This window comes from Diabrotica virgifera, chromosome 7, assembly GCF_917563875.1.
Source record: "Diabrotica virgifera virgifera chromosome 7, PGI_DIABVI_V3a".
NCBI classification, from domain to species: Eukaryota; Metazoa; Arthropoda; class Insecta; order Coleoptera; family Chrysomelidae; genus Diabrotica; species Diabrotica virgifera.
The window spans coordinates 128,789,265-128,811,601 of NC_065449.1; positions in this window are offsets into that span (position 1 = coordinate 128,789,265).

Genomic DNA, 22,337 nt, shown 5'->3' on the forward strand with positions numbered 1-22,337 from the left:
GTTTTTCGACGAAAAAATCGACTTTTTTAGAGGGTTTTTTGAGAATACCTCGAAAAATATGCATTTTATCAAAAAATACTGTAGATATGAAAAATTTATCTTTTAGTAACACAAATTACCCCTGTAGTTATCACATTGTTTTCGATGTGTACTTTTACATAAATGTTAAAAAAAACTTTTACCTTGATTAATTACGGTCAAAGTTAGGCACTTTTTTTTATTTAATTCACAGCTAGTTTCTTTATAACAATTAAGAAACCTAACTAGCGCTATTTTAAAGTTCAAGGTATGTATATAGTTTATGTGTAAAAGTTTGAGTAAACTTGAACAGAGTTGTTAATATATCTTTAAAAATGACGTCCTAACGAAATCGACTCGTGGTCTGTGGAGCGGAATTATTAAAATCCGTGCACTCAAAAAATGAAATTAACTTTTCAAAGATATGTTGCGCTTAATATCTCCGGAGTTTGTTGATGGACTTTTATCATTATTTTTTTAATTTATATATACCTGTAGTTTTGTAGAGTATGTTATGTACACATATACCCACCTAACAATACAAAATGTTATGTATACATATACAAGTATATGTATACATATATAATTTCATAAAAATCGTTCAAGCGGTATCGGAGGATTATGGCAACTAACATTACGACAGGAGAATTTTATAGATGTAAATAAATAGATAACTATTAAAAAATAGGGGTTGGTGGTAGAAAGGTGAAAATTAAGGGTTGTATATATTTTTAATGGTACATAATATAAAATGAAGGTAGACAATTTTCTCCAAAACAATAAAAAAGTGGCAGGGGGCAACCCCCCTTATAACGTATGGGCGTAAATAATAGATTACCACCTATTTTCAGTCCTACAGAATATACGTGTAAAATTTCATAAAAATCGGTCAAGCCGTTTTGGGAGGAATATGATAACTAACACTGTTACAGGAGAATTTTATGTACATAGAAGTAACTGTGAATTAAATAAGTAATAAAAGTGGCTAACTTTGCTCGTAATTAACCTAGGCGAAAAGTTTTTTTTTGAAAATTCGTGTAAAAATATCAGCTTTTCAAATCCCAACGCAGATTTAGTCAATATGTTAATATGGTTATTAAAATTGTTTAGAAGCCAAAAATGATTCTACTTTCGTAAAATGTTTTCAGAATGCTAAAAATGACTTCTTATTGATTTTTTAAATAAGTTAAAAATATAAGTATTCTTCTTTCCTGTGGTTTCCACAGAATTGCTGTATTATTATAATTTTCTGAACAATAACATTGCAAAAAAAGCTCTTTGTGATAAACAAATCGAATAAAATTTAAACTAATTGACAAATCGTCTTGAAATTTATTGTGCATTATGGACTGTTTGACTCAACATTTCATGCAATATCAATGTCTTAATTTCATTTTTATAACAATTTTTTTATAAGTTATAACAATTTTTTAATTTTCGAAATTTAGTTTTATTTTGCAATTTCCGAAGTAACAAATAATCGGATCAAAATTTAAAAAATTTTAAACCTTTACTTATCTACTAAAAGGTGAATAATCTAAATAAGATATTTAATTACCTTATTTTTACCTGTAGCGATTTAAACGAAAAACTGTCATATTTGACCCTTATTTGTTAATTACTAAAATTCTCGTCCGAACTGTGACGGGCATTGTTGTATTTATAATGTAATAGGTATAACTCCAAAAAACCCATTTGCAACCTGGCTGGTCAAGTGTCCCGACAAAAACCTTATTTTTCTGGACTATTGCAATTAAGAGAAGAAAGAAAGAAACTTAAAAAAAAAGTTACAAAAAGAAGCAACCGAAGAAGGAAAAAGCAGTAGAAAGGAAATACAAAGAAAAAATATAGCGGTTAAAAAGCAAGCCAGGAAAGACAAAAGATACTATGTATATGATATGGTAAAAATGTCAGAAAAAGCTGCGCAAGAAAACGACCTGAAGATACAGTACAATATCATCCGAAATTTGACAGGGAAAACACTAAACAGTAATAAACAAGTCAAAGATAAACAAGGAAATATAATTAAATCAGAACATAAAATAATACAAAGATGAAAACAACACTGCGAGGAAATATACTCCAAACACCAGATATAGACGAAGATAACGTAATACAGGAAATAAACATTAGAACAATTGAAATTACGAAAGAAGAAATACAAAACACACTGAATCAACTAAAAAAATGGCAAAGCCGCTGAAAGCGACAACCTACCGATAAATTTAATAAAGGCGGGCGCAAACAAATTAGTAGAAATGTTACACAAACTCAAGATCGATATGGGCCGACCAGGAGCTCCCACAGAAATGGAACGAGGGTGTAACCATTAAGATACCAAAAAAGGGCGATTTAAATAAATGCGAGAATTGGCGAGCAATAACACTGCTAAGTGCCACATTCAAAATAATGTCAAATATCATATTGAATAGACTGAAGCCAGAAATAGACAAGAAACTAAGACTAAGAAGCAACCAAGAAGGCTTTCGCGCAAAACTCTCCACTATCGACCACATTTGTACTCTATCAGCACCTCTGTATCTTGTACCTGTACCGCTGTATCTCCTGTACTCTATAATTATCTTGGAACAAGCTAGTGAATGGCAAAAAAATATAAACATAATGTTTACTTTGACTTTGACTTTGAAAAGGCATTCGATAGTATAAACAGAGAACAAATGTGGAAGATTCTAAAACTATATGGACTACCGGTAAAATACATCAACTTAATCAGACTATTTGACAAGAAATATACAGCCAGACTAGAACATGCGGGAAAAATGGTGGTAGATGTAGTTATACAAAGCGGAGTTAAGCAAGGATATGTGCTATCCCCGACATTATTTCTAATAATAACGGACTGGATCATGCAGAAAGTAAGCAATAATAAAACAGGTATTAGATTGAAATTGCATGACTAGTTGGAGGATTTGTAGTTCCCAGATGACATTTTTCCCCTAACCGAACATAGCAGCCATAAGCAAAAGAAGCTTGCAAAATACTCCAGGGTAATGGGCCTGAAGATAAAGACAAAAAAAAAACAAAACTTAAAAAACAGCAACCAAGAAACTAAAATTAAAATACAAGGAAGACAAATACAGGAGGTAGATAACTTTACATATTATCTGGGATCAACCATGGAAAAAAAGGCGCTAGTAGATCAGATGTAGAAAAAAGGATAGTAAAGGCACAATATGCGCTCATTATATATTCATAATGCATTAAGGAAAATCTGGAACACACGCGATATATCAGAATTAACCAAAATCAAAATATTTACAGGAAGAGACAGGAAGAAACAACTAGCAAAAAATTAAAAACCTTTATAAATAAATCGTTGAGGAAAATCCTAAAAATATATTGGCCAGATAAAATAAAAAACATAGATCTACGGAGAAGAACAAAACAAGAGAAAATAACAGTCACGATTAAAAATAGGAAATGGAAATGAATTACACGGACTCTGAATAAGGATCGAAATAACATAACCAAACAAGCACTCGAATACCAACCAGACGAAAGAAGAAGAAGAGGAAGACCTGATAATAGCTGGAGAAGAACTGTAATAAGAGATCATGAAAGAATTGGCCTGAGATGGAGAGAAGTCAAACAGAGAGCGAGAAACAGAGAGCAATGGAAAATACTTGTATAGCAAATTTCGAAAGAATAAAACAGATAAGGATGCGCTGGGAAGGGATTACAGGAAGAGAGAGAGAGAGAGAGAGAGAGAGAAACAGTACCGATTATTATCAAAATAAAATTTAATAATATACCTAACCTAACTTATCGAAAGGCTCATCAAACAATTATTAAATTTAAAAAAAAAATTTGTCAAGGGTATATAGTGGTATTGTTAAGTATATTACAATATAACTTATTCCATCGAAATCTTCCGAAATCCATAATCATCTTCCATCGAAATAAAATAGAAAATCTAAAAGTTTAGAAAATACATCATTCATAACTACACCCAAGAAATAAGTTTTTCTAACCTGATTTAAGAGTATAAAAAAACGAAAACAAACAATTTACAGCAAATCCTTATCGTATATCCGAGCAAAACCACCTAATTGGCAAAAGTTATAAATAGAATTTGTCTGGGTTCTACAACTAAATTTGCACTTGAACACGACCAAGGTTAAATATTTTACTTGATATTATAAGTACGTTGTTGCCAGTATAACGGATGCCAAAGCGAGCGCTAACTGTATGAAATTATTCTTGTTAATATACACGCTGTATATTGATCGGAAGTCACGAAGAGTCAAAACTATACAGAAGCCACGAGGGACGCAAATACAATATATATATATATATATATATATATATATATATATATATATATATATATATATATATATATATTATAGTTTTGTTTTGGGGTTGCAGTCATTTATTTTTTAGGGGCAGGATAAGTAAAACTCTGTGTTATTACCTAGCTTTCGCAAAATATATTTGCTTCTTCAGGGTAAGCTGAAATGAGTATATTATAAATACAATGAAATTAAGTTAAAATACATTGTATAAAAAATAACAAAAAAGACTTACAACTTGAGGTTATTCCTAAACATTTTCACAAAACATAGTATATATATAATTCTTATTCTAATGTTATCCAAATAGCAATGTTTTAATTTTTAAAAATTCGATTTAATAATTTAGTTTTTAATTTTGATTAATGCCAGAAAGACACTCGAATAATGTCAAAAAGACACAAAAATCTGTTTATTTTATTTTAAGTTGAAAAGTTAGTATTAGATTATTTAATTAGTAATCAAAATATCAAAAACTACTACATATTTTAAATTATAGAGGATATAACTAGATATTTATATGCATTAGTAGTTTATTTTATTTTAAGTTGAAAAGTTAGTATTAGATTATTTAGTGAGTAATTAAAAACTATTATATATTTTAAATTTTAGAGGATATAACATATATTTAGTTTGCCAATTATGGTTTTGTTAATAAATTAAAGTGTTGCCAAATTTGAAGATTAAATTTATAAAATTTAGTCGAGGAATTTAATGTTCTTGATTTAAAACATCATTTATCATAAGATAAAATATAATTATAGATGTTGCTTAGTTTATTTATATCAGTTCTTTTATTCACACATTGATATTTATTTATACATACCATTTCTAGGAATTCCCTTTTATTTAGTTGGTTTTCATGTTTTAATACCGTTGTTTCATTGAAATTGAAAGAATGATTTTTACTTATGGCATGATCCACTAATGCACATGTATTTTTGTTGTTTCTGAGATCGCTTTTATGTGATGTTAGTCTACCTATTAAATTCCTGGATGTGTGTCCGATGTATGATTTATCACAATTTTGGCATGGTATCTTGTATACTACATTTGAGTTTTCCATGATACCAATACATGTGCATTGTGGATCATGCCATAAGTAAAAATCATTCTTTCAATTTCAATGAAACAACGGTATTAAAACATGAAAACCAACTAAATAAAAGGGAATTCCTAGAAATGGTATGCATAAATAAATATCAATGTGTGAATAAAAGAACTGATATAAATAAACTAAGCAACATCTATAATTATATTTTATCTTATGATAAATGATGTTTTAAATCAAGAACATTAAATTCCTCGACTAAATTTTATAAATTTAATCTTCAAATTTGGCAACACTTTAATTTATTAACAAAACCATAATTGGCAAACTAAATATATGTTATATCCTCTATAATTTAAAATATATAATAGTTTTTAATTACTCACTAAATAATCTAATACTAACTTTTCAACTTAAAATAAAATAAACTACTAATGCATATAAATATCTAGTTATATCCTCTATAATTTAAAATATGTAGTAGTTTTTGATATTTTGATTACTAATTAAATAATCTAATACTAACTTTTCAACTTAAAATAAAATAAACAGATTTTTGTGTCTTTTTGACATTATTCGAGTGTCTTTCTGGCATTAATCAAAATTAAAAACTAAATTATTAAATCGAATTTTTAAAAATTAAAACATTGCTATTTGGATAACATTAGAATAAGAATTATATATATACTATGTTTTGTGAAAATGTTTAGGAATAACCTCAAGTTGTAAGTCTTTTTTGTTATTTTTTATACAATGTATTTTAACTTAATTTCATTGTATTTATAATATACTCATTTCAGCTTACCCTGAAGAAGCAAATATATTTTGCGAAAGCTAGGTAATAACACAGAGTTTTACTTATCCTGCCCCTAAAAAATAAATGACTGCAACCCCAAAACAAAACTATAATCTACATAGTATCAGTCAATATTACCTAATTACTTTATATATATATATATATATATATATATATATATATATATATATATATATATATACAAGAAATACTGGATATTAGTGACTGTCGATATAAACAAACAACTAGTTTATTAGGGTTGCAGTCAGAAGGTTGGCCAGGATGTTAAAGAAACACTCTTTTGACTTTTTGTCTAGCTTTCGGAATTGTTTTATTCCTTTTTCAAGACTCTGTAATATAGATAAAAAGAAATATGTAAATTTTTATAAAATATCACAATTTGTCAGTACAACTTACTAGTCGTTGAGATTATTTAAAAGCTTTATGACCCTCAACAATACTAACACAAACATAGAATACAGAAAATAATGGACAAAATATATTCTAAAATTTGGTAAGGATGGTAAATTTTTATATTTATTCTATGACATCTTTTGATGGTGTGTTTTATCTCTGATACATAGAAAACAGAAAGAAAAAACAATCAGATTAAAATGTAATTAGGTGTTCTTAAGATTGTATTTATTTTCAAAAAACCAAGAGGCCCATACTGGGTAATTATTATTTTTAAATATGTTTTAATGGTATGCAACCTGTTATGCACACTGATGTATTGTGTAGTGCATATGTGTAAGAAATATATATTTTATTTTTGATGTTTTTCCAGTAAGTAACAATAAATATTGCTCAGTTTATCTATGTCAGACTTTTTATTTATGCAAGACGTACTGGATTTTATCAAACACATTTCCAAGAAAACACGTTTTGAATGGTTTGTTTCTTTGGCCAAAATACATGAATCTTCGAAATTAAACTCATGTTTCAAAGTTACTGCATGTTCTGTAAGTGCACATGCATTTATTTTATTGGTTTTTATATCACTACGATGTGAGATCACCCTACTGTGGAAATTTCGAGATGTTTCCCCGATGTATACGTTGTTACAATTGGAACACGGTATAGAATAAACAACATTCGAAGACTCCTGTTTTTGAACAATATATACAATGAGTGCAAACAATTTTTAAAATCACATCCGGAAATTTACATGGTTAGGAATGACAAGGGAAATGTAACAGTGGCAATGTATAAGAATGATTACATTGAAAAAAGTAATAGTTTATTGAATGACACAAAAAGTTACATCGAACTAAAGAATAGTCCGGTGTGCACCCTCCAACAAAAGGCGAACAAGCTGGTTTCGGATTTAGCTTCTTCCAAATCCATAACAACAGAAGCTGCAAAATCCTTGAAAATCTATAATGCAGTTGCACCCAGGTTTTATACACTTCCTAAAGTTCACAAACCCACTATTTCAATGAGGCCTATTGTCTCTTCAATTGATGCTCCCAATAGTAAACTTGCTAAACACCTCACAGATATTCTCACAATTTCCTACAACGAATCCAATGAATTCTATATTAGAGATTCTTTCACGTTCAGTAACTTCATCAACAATGTTAAAGTTCCGAATAATTATATATTGATTAGTTTAGATGTTGTGTCACTGTTTACAAACTTACCACTAGATGCTATCCTTAACAGCATCAAAAACAACTGGAACAGCATTTCTCCGCATACCAAGATCAGTTTAGAGGATTTCATAAGAATCTTAACGTTCATATTTGACTCCAACATCTTTTTGTTCAATGGTAATTTTTATAAACAAATCTTTGGCACTCCAATGGGCAGCAAAATATCCCCCATCCTATGTAACTTTGTTTTGGATGAACTTGTAACAACTTGTAAAGAAAAGATACCTTTTCACATACCTTTTATTAAGCGATATGTAGATGATTTGATTTTGTCGGTCCCTGAAAACAAAGTATCTGATGTTTTAAACACCTTCAACGCCCAATGTGAACACCTAAAGTTTACAGTTGAGAGGGAGGCTGGTAATATGATTCCTTTTTTGGACATGCTTATTCATCGTGGCAGTGATGGCATTCTGAGGACGGAGTGGTATCGTAAGCCTTGTTTTAGTAACCGTTTCATAAATTTTCATTCTCAACATCCATCTAGGATGAAAACAAACTTGGTTTTGGCCTTGAAAAGTAGGGTTACAAACTTGTCGCACATTGAGTTCAGGGACAAGGGACTAAAAAAGTTGAGATCTATACTACTAGAGAACTCATATCCCATAGGGCTTTTAAATAAACTCATTTTCGGTTCTCCTTTTCCTTCTCAATTTTCTGGCAAACAAAATGTTAATAATAATGAGGTCCGACAATTGACATTGACAGACAGCGACAACACATCAGTAATACCACCTAAAATAACTTTTGGTTCTTTGCCCTACATTCCAGTTCTGACACCTAAGCTAATTAACATTTTCAAAAATGTTAATGGCTTAAAAATTTCAACTAGGAACGTGAAAACGGTATCTAAGTTATATTCAAAAACAAAGGATCCCTTCACAAGACAGGAGTCTTCGAATGTTGTTTATTCTATACCGTGTTCCAATTGTAACAACGTATACATCGGAGAAACATCTCGAAATTTCCACAGTAGGGTGATCTCACATCGTAGTGATATAAAAACCAATAAAATAAATGCATGTGCACTTACAGAACATGCATTAACTTTGAAACATGAGTTTAATTTCGAAGATTCATGTATTTTGGCCAAAGAAACAAACCATTCAAAACGTGTTTTCTTGGAAATGTGTTTGATAAAATCCAGTACGTCTTGCATAAATAAAAAGTCTGACATAGATAAACTGAGCAATATTTATTGTTACTTACTGGAAAAACATCAAAAATAAAATATATATTTCTTACACATATGCACTACACAATACATCAGTGTGCATAACAGGTTGCATACCATTAAAACATATTTAAAAATAATAATTACCCAGTATGGGCCTCTTGGTTTTTTGAAAATAAATACAATATTAAGAACACCTAATTACATTTTAATCTGATTGTTTTTTCTTTCTGTTTTCTATGTATCAGAGTTAAAACACACCATCAAAAGATGTCATAGAATAAATATAAAAATTTACCATCCTTACCAAATTTTAGAATGTATTTTGTCCATTATTTTCTGTATTCTATGTTTGTGTTAGTATTGTTGAGGGTCATAAAGCTTTTAAATAATCTCAACGACTAGTAAGTTGTACTGACAAATTGTGATATTTTATAAAAATTTACATATTTCTTTTTATCTATATTACAGAGTCTTGAAAAAGGAATAAAACAATTCCGAAAGCTAGACAAAAAGTCAAAAGAGTGTTTCTTTAACATCCTGTCCAACCTTCTGACTGCAACCCTAATAAACTAGTTGTTTGTATATATATATATATATATATATATATATATATATATATATATATATATATATATATATATATATATATATATATATATGTCTTCATATCAAGGCGAGATCCGTTTGTATCATAAGCTATACAAGATGAGATCCGTTTTGCAAGGCGAGATCCGATTTTGGATCTCACCTTGTATTCACGTGTATATAGTGACATCTCGATGTAACAATGGTTGGGGTACAAGGAAATCGATTTTTGTCTGGACCTCATTTTGCACCCCTTTTGGTGAATTTTATATTACAGTGGTTCCACTAAATCCGCTGTAGAGGGCAGCGCGTGCGATCCGTTGTGTATATGGTAAATATATATTTTGCAGACAACCCGAGATCCGGTAAATTTGGAAACATCGCAAATGAATTTCACGGTCAGCTCTCTCACTTGGCTTATGTCTAGCTTGAATAAGAAATGAATGTTTACATTATTTAAGGGCTCTGTCCAGAAAGGCGATTGTCAAATATCTCGAGAACTAGACGGCATATCGAAAAAACTTTGGAATGCTTTTTTAATGGTTTTTCAAAATCTATATACTTATGCAATAGCAGGGTTCTTATTCTGCCTGCGAAAGCGGTGGGTGTAGCAACTTTGAATTTTCAATGAAACCCTTTATTTTTAATTAAATAGTTGAAATTTAGAATTAAAAATACACAACTTTTGTTTGAATCGATATTAGCTTCTTTCATCCAGTCGGAAGAACTTCAAAACTTTATAGTAAAAGAATTTTACTATATCTTCTCCTTTATTTATATTTATTATTTCATGGTTCATCAGCTTTCTATATTCCCCTGTTTCTGTCTTTACTGGGCCATGTATTTTTATAATTTTTCTCTCAATTATTTTTAACTTTTCTTCTTCTTTTTCGTAAGGCACTTTTTAAGGTAAGGTAAGGTCTTTTTTTCTACTCCATAGGCTATCACTGATCTGATTGCTGCTGTGTATATTTTTGATTTTGTTTTTTTGCTCAGGTTTTTGTCCTTGAGTAGTTGGTGATATTTCTAATATACTCTATTACCTGCTTTAATTATGTCGTTTATCTCTATACTCCTTCCGTTTTGCCGCCCACCATCACCCCCAGGTATTTGAAGCAATCTACTCTCTGGAATGTATTTTCACCTATCTTTATTTCTGCTATTCCGTTTACATTGTCTCGTGTGCTTATAAGATATTTTGTTTTATTCTGATTGATTATTAGTCCTCTCGTCTTTGCTTCTCTTACCAGGGTTAAAAGTGCCCCTTCTAGTCTTTTTTTATCTCGTGCTACCAGTCCCAGGTCATCTGCATATCCTATGATCTGTGTTGAGCTTTGAATAATTGTCTTTTTCAGCCCTGTGTCCCTAATTAGTGCCTCTAGAGCGATATTAAATAGTGTCGTTTGTCGTTGACAGACTGTCTCCTTGTCTTACTTTAAGTTCTATTTTGATGTCATTTGTATCGCCCTCATTTGTTTTAACTTTTGCTGTTGAGTCTTTTATTGTCATTCTAGTTAGTCTTATTAATTTTGCCGGTATCTCCATTTTTTTCATTTCTTTTAATAATTGTTGTCTGTATATGCTGTCGAAGGCCTGTTGGAAGTCGATGAATAGTATGTGTAATTCTATGTCATGTTCATAGCTTTTTTCAATTGATTGTGTCAGTACGTGTATTGCATCTATTGTTGATCTTCCTTTTCTAAAACCCTGTGGGTATGGTCCTATAATTTTTTCTGTGTATTGATTTAGTCGGTTTCTTATAATTGTGGTCAATATCTTATACGTTGTATTTAGTAGCATAATTGGTCTGTAGTTGCAACACTTAGTTGGATCTCCTTTCTTAAAGATTGGTGCGATGTGTCAGTTTTTCCATTCTATGGGCATGCTTTCGTCCTTCCCAATTGTAACCATTAACTTGTGCATTCGCTTCGTGAGCTCCTCTCCTCCGTTGATGATCAGTTCGTTGTTGATTTCATCTGGCCCTGGCGTTTTGTTTACTTTTAGTTGTTTTAATACCTCCATGAATTCGTGATAAGTAGGTGCGCCTTCCTCTTCATCTCTGTTATCTCTTATCTCCTCCTCCTCTGAATATGCCTTATTGTCGTTTTTGTATAGGTCCGTGAAATGTTTTTCCCACTCTTTTTTGTTTATTTTTGTGACAGATTTTTTGGTACTGTATTGTTGTTTTATCTATTCGAACAATTTCTTGTTGTCTTTATTATTCGTTTCTAATTCTTGCATTTGTTCAGAGATCCATGTGTTCTTCTTTCTTCTATAGAGTTTCAATGCTTCTTGTTTTTCTTTTCTATATTGGTCCAGTTGGTGACATTCCTCATCAAACCATTCTTTCGATTCTTTGTTTTTTTGGAATCCTATTATTTGTTCTGCTGTCTCTACTATGCTGTTCTTTATGTTTTTCCATTCTCCTTCTATTTCTATGTGCTCGTACTGACCCAATTTCTGTTCCAGTTGTTCTGTATATTGTTGCTTTGTTTCTTGCGTTTTCAGATTGGCTATATTTCATTTCCTCCCTTTTTCCTTCCTTATGATTATTTGCTTTGATTATTTTCATCTTTAGTTTTGCTATCAACAATATGTGGTCAGTGCCTCCATGTGCCCCTCTATATGACCTTACGTCTTGTACTATTTGGGTCCACTTTTTCGAAATTAGAGTATGATTTATTTGGTTTCCATCCATTCTTCCTGGTATCATCCATGTTATTTTGTGTTCTTTTTTATGTTTATGCCCAGTACTAACTATATATGTATTTGTTGCTGCTGCTAGGTTGCAGATTTCTCCTCCATTATCATTCGTAGATTCATGAATGGTTTTTTTGCCAGCTACATTACGATTATAGTCCTCCTTTCCGATCTTTGCATTGAAATCACCCAATATTATTAGTATGTCATTCCTCGGAATATTTTCACAGGTTTCTTCCAGGATGTCGTAGAATTCTGCTTTATCTTCTTGGTTTGCTTCTTCGGTGGGTGCATAGCAATTGACTATCGAGATGTTGGCTTGTTTATTTTCTTATGTAAGATATCCTTTCATTAACTGCTTTGAATTGTATCAGTTTTTCCCTCATTTTTTTGTTCACCATAAATGCCGTACCATTCGTTCCCTGTTTGTTTTCTCCCGAATAATACATGCTAAACTTTTTCTTCTCAATTTTTCCTTCTTTCTTCCATCGTATTTCCTGTAGGGCTAGGATTTCTAGTTGGTATTTTTTCATTTCAAGAGCTATTTTTTGCATCTTACCTACTGCCAGCACGGTTCTAATATTCCAAGATCCCATTCTAATGGGTTTTGTTCTTTTCTTCTTATTGAGAGTCTTTCTTTATTTTGTGTGCGTTATTTTGTTTTCGTTAACCGTTTGCATTTCCGAGTTTTTTTTTGCCATGTCAATATCATATTTCAGCCGCTGTTCTTCGTTTATTAGTTTTTTGAATTTTCTATCAGCTGTTCTCTCTCTTCGTCCCATATCTAGATTTTGCCATTCCCTATTAATTTCTTGTAGCCGATTTTCGTTTGCTTACCTTTGCTTCTTTCGTCCTTTGCTATTTTAGTTATTTCCTTTTGTATTTCTTTTTCTTTCGATGTCCAATCGTTGTTTATATAGATACGATCTTTATGCTGTTTTAGTTTACGTTTCTTGTTTAGGATTTCCATTTTATCTGTGAGGGCTTCTGTTTCTATTGCGCATACTGTTTCTCCTATTTTTTTGCACTTCTTAGTTTTATTTGTATTTGCAACTCTTGGGCTCTGAAATTTTCCATTTCTTCTTTTAATTTCTTATAATCATTTGTTTCTACTTTCAACTCAGTTACGATCAAGCTTTTCTTTTTGCTAAATTTCTCCAGTTGCTCCATTCATTCATGTAGCTGTTTTACTTATTTTTTTAGTTTTTGTTTCTCTGCTTTTACACCCATTAACTCTTTATTGGTTTGTTGTTATTCTTTCCTTATTTGTTTTATTTCCTGAAGCATTTCATCGTTTTTATTCATTAGCTCTTTCATTATTGTAATCATAACATTTTCCATGTCTTCCTCGTTTTCGTTGCCTGCTTTGCTTGGTGACCGTTTTTTAATTTTACTTCTATTAAAACAATCATCCAAGTTTTCTCTTTTGCGTTTCGTTTCATCATCGGTTTCACTTCCTGTGCCATTTTTTCCATTTTCTAGGAGTGCAGCGCTAAATACCTGGAATACCGATATTAGATTATCAACAATACTTAAAAAATGAAAGTTACCAATTCACCGGTAGTTAATGGGTTATCTAAAAATTAGCTGCGCACCAGAGTTGCCAGTTGGCCTGTAATTAGGATGGGGGATTAAAATAGATACGAATTCACCGGGACCCGGAAATATGCACACCCTGATATTCTAGTTACGTAAGCTCGTCCGATTGGCGCATGACGTCAACAACAGAGTAAAGCATAGTCCCGTCTATGCGTTCGTAATACGAACGCGAATGAAATTTGAGAATAGTACAAATGAATGAATTATGACTAAAAGAAACTAAGTGATTTTTATAGTTTAGAGGAAAATTATTAAACTATTTACTTTTATTTAAATTGATTTTCAGTTATTTGTAAAGTTCCCAGTTTCTTGATTATATTTCTTTCCGGAAAATAAAAATATTCATATAATCGATATCTAATAAAATTATTATATTTCGTTAGTTGGCAAAAATTGATTAGTGGCCTATACATTAGTAAATATAATTTTTACCAAGGGGAAGAAAAGCCCCAAAATAAAACCATAAATTTAATGGATTGATAAAAAACAAAATTTTTTACTTTTTAAATAATGTATTTCATCAGATTTAAGAGGCTTGGAAAAGACAAAAATAAGTTTTACAGTTTTCATGCCATGCACTTTATTTAAATTTTGTGCATGTGAAATAGACGTACATACAGCAACTATGTATCAGTTTTCATAATTTTTCTTTTACGCAATGTCAGGTTGTTAAGAGACTTGTTTAATTCTTTAATTCGGAAGTACATCCGAGACCTAAAAAATAACTTGTTCGCTTTGTTAGAACAGTCTACAGTTACACTTTTGGACATAAGGTTTTCTAAATAATTTTTAGTTACCAAAATGGAATCACCATTCATGTGGAAGGAAAAATTGTCTCCAGTTACTTAATATATGACAAGAGAGTGTCTGATGGTTTACATAAACCCACTTACTCAAATGATCAACCCACGTGTACGTTGAAACATCTTCGGATTTAATACTGGAGTCCTTCAATTTATGGCAGATATAACCAGCCAAATTCTCCAAACCATCATACTCGAGGTCACTAATGTTTTTTCATTCTGACTCTCATTGAAAACTTGAAAATCCACAACTGTTTCGTTGTTAGAATCCAGCCTTTGGATCAATTGTCCAGAAATTGGTAAATCTGGGATGTCGTCTGTTTAAACGTTCGAAAATTCGTTCCGTTGTCTTTCCTACCCGTATATAACTTTTATAAAATATAATAAAGCTTTTTGTAAACACTTTAAAAAAAATTTAATGGGTTTTCCCCGAAAAGAACTTCATTTTTTGGTACTAAGTGTCACGTTAAAATATTTGATTTGGAATTTGAAGGATAAGATCGTCTTTTTTATGAGTTACAAATTTACTTTTACTGGTTCTATAGACTAAGAATATACCATTTTTTCGTTTTTTTTATATGCTACATTTTTTCCAAGAATATTTTTTCGATAAAATACTTACTTTTTGAGTATTTGCGAAAAACCGCCGAAAAACGTGTTTTTTTTTGTTGAAAAGTAAATATTTTTAGTCGCAAGTGACTCTAGTACCTACTACTGAATTAACCTAGTACCTAAGTTAAAAAAACTCTATAGAACAAAAGTTGCTTAAACTTAGTCAGATGTGTTTCCGGACTTATTTTAAACGTATATTTTTTCTCCCTCCAAGTAAAAGCAATCAACGGCACAAATTCAACATTGAAGTGGGGGATGGGTAGAATCTAAATCCAAATTTTTATGCAATTAGGAGTTGACCCTCAAAATTATGTGTGTTTCTTTTTATCGTTTAAATCATTTTACTTAAAATCATTTTTACTTTATCGTACTACATACGTAGTATGAGTATAATAGATAAAGTTATAGGATCGTGCAAAAAAAATTTTTTCAGATTTCATTTTTTTTCGACGTTTTGAGTCTCCCTGAGTCTATAAAGCAAATAAAAAAAAACATGTCGGAAGTATTTACGTACGTACGTATTTACGTACGTACGTACGTACGTATGTCGCCACCGCCCAGCAGAAACTACTGGACCGATTTCGATGAAATTCGGTATGAGTAAGTTTAAGAGAATTTTGTCGAGAAACTAAGCTTTTGAAAAAAACCTCTCAAAGGGGGGCTGAAATAGGGGGGTTATTTGGGGCCCATTTTTGCAAATTTTAACCGAAACGAATGAAATTTAACTTAAAGTTAGCTCATCGATAGGTAAATAGAAATACGGAATTTGACATTTCCAAATCCAAAATGGCGGCCAGCATGGCCGACCGCCCACTCGAGACATTTCCCTACCAATCTAAAAACTTGTTTAAGACAAATTTAATTTGAAAAAACATTTATATAGCCTAAAGATGGGGCTATAGCAAGAATATTATGGTTTTTCAGAAAAAGTTATGAGTTGCCTATATTTAAGGGGTCAAAATTTGATATAAATTTGAACTAGATTTTCTCAAAAATGGCTCCAAGGAATTTGTTTATTTTTTTATATGTTTTTAATATCCTATTGATAAATTGAATAACGTTAGTCAGATTTCTTAACTCCTCATAAGAGGGGAGTTATGAATTTTTTATAAAAAAATATTCGAGTGCCCGTAACTTCCTCTGTAATGTAAACTAAAATTTGAAATTTGTCAGACATATATCGTACTTTATTATCTATTAGCACAACAAATTTTAGCCACAATATGGCTTCCGGTTGAACCGGAAATGAAAAAAATCTTAATTTTTTAGATACACCCTATATATTTTTACATATTTTGAAATAATGTAAACTTACCTTTCCAAAGACATAAAACTCGTTGCTGTAGCTTAAAAACTCGAAAAGTTACAGAAAATAGAAATTTTGCTAGAATCTTGTGTGTGTCCTCTCTCACGCGATCATAGCAGAGCGTTATTATAAGGCAGTCAATGAGGGTATTTGGCTTCGAATTCCATCCTACTACATCGATGTACTTGATATTTTCACAGTAAGTAGGGAATAGCTCAAGGAACAATATCTACCCTATATACTATGGCGCATTTATCTTGGGGCAATTCCCACCCCTTCAAAGGGGTGGAAAATTTGTTGGTCAAAATAAGCATGAAAGTGGCTAGAGAACCTGTTTTTAAGCAAAAACTTATCTATACTTTTTTTTGAGAACTCAATACTTTTTTAGTTATGCGTAGTTGAAAATTGGCCATTTTCATTTAAAAATGACACGTTTTCGGACGGTTTTTTGTGAATACTTTAAAAACTATGCATCAAACTAAAAACACTATATAAAAATTTTTTTAGATTATAAATAACAAAGAGATTCGTTCCTTCGTAAATTTTCTATTTATAATACAAAAAGAGATATGGTAGGTAAAAAGAGTTTGTTTTTTGGTGTATGTTCAAAGTGCTCATGCTTTTGTAGTGTTTGAAAAGGCCTTTAAAACGAGCACCGTTAAATGTCGGTTACATTCAAACTAAGCGAGATATGGTGCAAAAAAATATATGACTAATGTATTTTAAGGAAAAATAAGAAGTACATACATTTAACCCCTCATCCACCAGAATTTAAATGCATTGTTTTTCTTTTGCAATACCTCTTAATATAGTGTTATTTCTACTTTCAAAAAGTTGGGCGGGTGAAAAAATAAGATCAAATTATAAAGCGCATTTTAAAATTTTTTTAAAATTCTTCCTTTTGCTCCATGCAATTCGAAAATAAAAATGTTCTATCCCCGAGAAGTGGTGGGAACCACCCCCATGATAAAAGCGCCATAGTATATAGTATATAGGATAGACTTTGAATTAGGAGATTGGGCTACTCCCAAAATTTCATTAAAATCCATGTAGTAAAATGCAAATATTGTAAACTATTAATTTCTCAGAAAAATGAACTAATTTGAAATGAAAGTATGACTAATATTCTATTGATTTACACAATAATCTATAGTGTGTCCCCGAACATTTTCTCAAATGCAGGAATTAATAATGCGTAGAACCATAAAATATTTTCCAGTATACAAGGTGTTTCTAAAATATCAAAATAACGAGTAATTTTGTTATTTTTATAGAATGCCAGTATCTAGTACGATAACGATAATAGACCGGTACGATAAAGTTCTCGGGCGGCCCTTCCGTCCAGCGTTTTTAACTATCAAGTAATAATTACATATTGAGTTATTTTATTTTTTAAACTTTAATAATATTTATAAAAATTTTTACTTTCTTGTAATGTATTTTTAAAACAAGCAATAATTTAAATAATTATTTTGTAACAATTTGTATTATTTAAGAATATAATAATTACATTTTGGTTTCGTAGTAAGTGTTTTTTAAGAATATTAATGTATAGTTTTAAATATTGTATTGCAAATAATTATCATTATTAAATGGTTATTATTTGTGAAGTATTCTTTTTCTTTTTTCACACCCTTATGTATGTAACAAAACTAAGGGACTTTCTGAAAGGTCAATTGTAGACGTTAAAGACACAAAAGAAGCGATACTTATAAGTTACATAAAGAATTCGAGACAACGCTGTTCCGCCCACTATATATCTTTATATCGCGGGAAATATACAATACAACACGAGCTCCAATCGCTCGACTAATCCTCTTTAGAGCTGGCATCAGTGTGTGATCTCGCGTTGATCGGTAAATATCTAAAATTTCGTATATAAGTCCTCCCCTTTACTTTTCAGCTACGGATCTCGTTTCGCTGTAAATTTATCAGAAAAATTTAAGTACAAAAATCTTTTCCCCTCTAAGTGTGCTATGATTAATATGTTAATTATAAAGATACTTATGAACAATATACTCCAATAATTAATTTCCTATTGGTGGAACTCGGGTTGTCCTCGATTTAGTCGGATCTCGCCTTGATATGAAGATATATATATATTATATATATATATATATATATATATATATATATATAATATATATATATATATATATATATATATATATATATATATATATATATATATATATATATATAAAGGATGTTAAGTAAGCGAGAACAACTATAAACATAGAAAAGAAAAATCATTGGCAAATAACTCGCAATGTGAATGTGAATACAAAATTAACAATATAAAAAGATGGAATGCAACTGCAGACACGTGTTTCTGACTCATTAGTCGTCATCAGTACAGTATAGCCAAGTTAGAAGAATAATAGTTTAACTTGGAAAAAGATCACTACAGGAGCAATATTACCATTTGTGACAACAATGTCAGAAGACCCTGCCTTGCAGGGCGACGACCAACACAGTCACGGAGGTAAAGCTACCTGAGGAAAGAAAAGCCAAAACCTTATAAAATAAAGGATGTTAAGTAAGCGAGTACAACTATAAACATAGAAAAGAAAAATCATTGGCAAATAACTCGCAATGTGAATGTGAATACAAAATTAACAATATAAAAAGATGGAATGCAACTGCAGACACGTGTTTCTGACTCATTAGTCGTCATCAATACAATATAACCAAATTAGAAAAATAATAGTTTAACTTGGAAAAAGATCACTACAGGAGCAATATTACCATTTGTGACAACAATGTCAGAAGACCCTGCCTTTCAGGGCGACGACCAACACAGTCACGGAGGTAAAGCTACCTGAGGAAAGAAAAGCCAAAACCTTATAAAATAAAGGATGTTAAGTAAGCGAGTACAACTATAAACATAGAAAAGAAAAATCATTGGCAAATAACTCGCAATGTGAATGTGAATACAAAATTAACAATATAAAAAGATGGAATGCAACTGCAGACACGTGTTTCTGACTCATTAGTCGTCATCAGTACAGTATAGCCAAGTTAGAAGAATAATAGTTTAACTTGGAAAAAGATCACTACAGGAGCAATATTACCATTTGTGACAACAATGTCAGAAGACCCTGCCTTTCAGGGCGACGACCAACACAGTCACGGAGGTAAAGCTACCTGAGGAAAGAAAAGCCAAAACCTTATAAAATAAAGGATGTTAAGTAAGCGAGTACAACTATAAACATAGAAAAGAAAAATCATTGGCAAATAACAATTTGGCAATAATTTTGTATTCACATTCACATTGCGAGTTATTTGCCAATGATTTTTCTTTTCTATGTTTATAGTTGTACTCGCTTACTTAACATCCTTTATTTTATAAGGTTTTGGCTTTTCTTTCCTCAGGTAGCTTTACCTCCGTGACTGTGTTGGTCGTCGCCCTGAAAGGCAGGGTCTTCTGACATTGTTGTCACAAATGGTAATATTGCTCCTGTAGTGATCTTTTTCCAAGTTAAACTATTATTCTTCTAACTTGGCTATACTGTACTGATGACGACTAATGAGTCAGAAACACGTGTCTGCAGTTGCATTCCATCTTTTTATATTGTTAATTTTGTATTCACATTCACATTGCGAGTTATTTGCCAATGATTTTTCTTTTCTATATATATATATATATATATATATATATATATATATATACATATATATATATATATATATATATATATATATATATATATATATATATATATATAAATTAGTTTGGTAATATTGACTGATACTATATATAATAGTTTTGTTTTGGGGTTGCAGTCACTTATTTTTTAGGGGCAGGATAAGTAAAACTCTTTGTTATTATCGAGCTTTCGCAAAATTTATTTGCTTTTTCAAGATAAGAACTTGAGGTTATTCCATAAAGTAAACATTTTTACAAAACATAATGTATATAAATTTCTATTTTATATAATCCAAATAACAATGTTTCAATTTGTAAAAAAAAATATAAGGAAAGATCTGATTTAATTTAGTTTTAAATTTGACTCAGTCAAATTTAAAACTAAATTAAATCAGATCTTTCCTTATATTTTTTTTTTACAAATTGAAACATTGTTATTTGGATTATATAAAATAGAAATTTATATACATTATGTTTTGTAAGAATGTTTACTTTATGGAATAACCTCAAGTTCTTATCTTGAAAAAGCAAATAAATTTTGCGAAAGCTCGATAATAACAAAGAGTTTTACTTATCCTGCCCCTAAAAAATAAGTGACTGCAACCCCAAAACAAAACTATTAAATATATATATATATATATATATATATATATATATATATATATATATATATATATATATATATATATATATATAGATTATAGTTTTGTTTTGGGGTTGCAGTCATTTATTTTTTAGTTCCTGCCCCTAAAAAATAAGTGACTGCAACCCCAAAACAAAACTATTATATATATAGATTATAGTTTTGTTTTGGGGTTGCAGTCATTTATTTTTTAGGGGCAGGATAAGTAAAACTCTGTGTTATTACCTAGCTTTCGCAAAATATATTTGCTTCTTCAGGGTAAGCTGAAATGAGTATGTTATAAATACAATGAAATTAAGTTAAAATACATTGTATAAAAAATAACAAAAAAGACTTACAACTTGAGGTTATTCCTAAACATTTTCACAAAACATAGTATATATAATTCTTATTCTAATGTTATCCAAATAGCAATGTTTTAATTTTCAAAAATTCGATTTAATAATTTAGTTTTTAATTTTGATTAATGCCAGAAAGACACTCGAATAATGTCAAAAAGACACAAAAATCTGTTTATTTTATTTTAAGTTGAAAAGTTAGTATTAGATTATTTAATTAGTAATCAAAATATCAAAAACTACTACATATTTTAAATTATAGAGGATATAACTAGATATTTATATGCAGTAGTAGTTTATTTTATTTTAAGTTGAAAAGTTAGTATTAGATTATTTAGTGAGTAATTAAAAACTATTACATATTTTAAATTATAGAGGATATAACATATATTTAGTTTGCCAATTATGGTTTTGTTAATAAATTAAAGTGTTGCCAAATTTGAAGATTAAATTTATAAAATTTAGTCGAGGACTTTAATGTTCTTGATTTAAAACATCATTTATCATAAAATAAAATATAATTATAGATGTTGCTTAGTTTATTTATATCAGTTCTTTTATTCACACATTGATATTTATTTATGCATACCATTTCTAGGAATTCCCTTTTATTTAGTTGGTTTTCATGTTTTAATACCGTTGTTTCATTGAAATTGAAAGAATGATTTTTACTTATGGCATGATCCACTAATGCACATGTATTTTTGTTGTTTCTGAGATCGCTTTTATGTGATGTTAGTCTACCTATTAAATTCCTGGATGTGTGTCCGATGTATGATTTATCACAATTTTGGCATGTTATCTTGTATACTACATTTGAGTTTTCCATGATACCAATAGGTGTTTTAGTTTTTGTATATAATGTTGCTAATGATTTTATATTTTTAGTTGCAACTTTAATTTGTGGGTAGTTAGCAAATACTTTAGTTAATTTGGGTGTTAATATTGGTATGTATGGTAGTGATGTGTAAGTAAATTGGGATTGTGAAATTTGGTGATTAGGTTCTGTTGTTTTATTCATATCAATTATTCTATTATTAGGGTTGTTAAATAAAAATTTGTTTATTAGTTTAATTGGGTAAGAATTCTCCA